This window comes from Suncus etruscus, chromosome 3 (assembly GCF_024139225.1).
Source record: "Suncus etruscus isolate mSunEtr1 chromosome 3, mSunEtr1.pri.cur, whole genome shotgun sequence".
NCBI lineage: Eukaryota > Metazoa > Chordata > Mammalia > Eulipotyphla > Soricidae > Suncus > Suncus etruscus.
The window spans coordinates 42346592-42347663 of record NC_064850.1 but is presented as its reverse complement, the minus strand read 5'-3'; the positions used below and the strand labels follow the sequence as shown (position 1 = coordinate 42347663).

At 39.0% G+C, this 1072-nt stretch overlaps 1 pseudogene; it reads right to left on the bottom strand.

Annotated features, from left to right (window-relative positions):
• Positions 1-551: 551 nt before the first annotated feature.
• LOC126004291 (40S ribosomal protein S26-like) lies at positions 552-845 on the bottom strand (annotated as a pseudogene).
• Positions 846-1072: the final 227 nt, after the last annotated feature.

Sequence of the window (1072 nt, the reverse complement as noted above, 5' to 3'; positions counted from 1 at the left end):
AAGAGAAGTGACAAAATAGGTTTCATTTGACATATTAAGTATGTATAATATATACTATTAGATCTAATATATATAAAATCTAGTATATATAAAAGTTACATGATCCAGGATGTATGAACCTAATCTATTATATCTAATTATAAAATATATTTTATTCAGATGTAATATACATAACACAATATATAGATATGAAAATTGGGAGGATAAAAATACATTTGTTTCATGTAAAATGACAAGGCTTGTGTGTCTTGACGTAGAAATAAAAATCAGTATAAAATTAAATGCTGAAGCTTATTTTTAAATTTTTTTTGTTTGTTTTTTTGTTTTTGGGCCACACCCAGCGGTGCTCAGGGGTTACTCCTGGCTGTCTGCTCAGAAATAGCTCCTGGCAGGCACGGGACACCGGGATTCGAACCAACCGCCTTTGGTTCTGGATCGGCTGCTTGCAAGGCAAACACTGCTGTGCTATCTCTCCGGGCCCAATTTTTTTTTAAGAATGAATTTCCATTTTATTTCCCCTCAGAGGACTTTGTCTTCAATTCTTAATGTTTTTAGCTGTTAAACATAGGTTTTGGTGGAGGTCTTGGGGCAGCACCCGCAGGTGGAGGCGTTTGGTCCTTGAGGACCTCTCGAGAGCGATTCCTTACAACCTTGCTGTACACAGTAGTGCAACTTCCGCTGGCTTCGGAAATGTCACTCAAGGCAGCGGCCTCCACGATGTTCCTGATGACAAACTTCTTGATGGCTTCTTGGGCACGCACCGGGCACAGTTGGTGCAGCGAATGGGCTGCATGTGTCCACGGCCCTTTTTTGGCCAGCCCGTTGTTCCTCCTTTTCTTGGTCATCTTGGAAAGAAGACTCGAAAAAGTGAAGTTTATTTTTTAAAGGCAAAGAAAGATTACCCCTCCCCAATTAGTCTCCTACAAAGAAATCAGATAGGGAAATAGTCAAGAGTCCTGATTAATCACCTGTTAGCTAGACTAAACCTATGGTGTCCCCTTTTCATCAGAGTTTTCATTGATTAAAATGATAGAATTCAATAAAAGTATGACATTGATTATGGTTTCTGTAT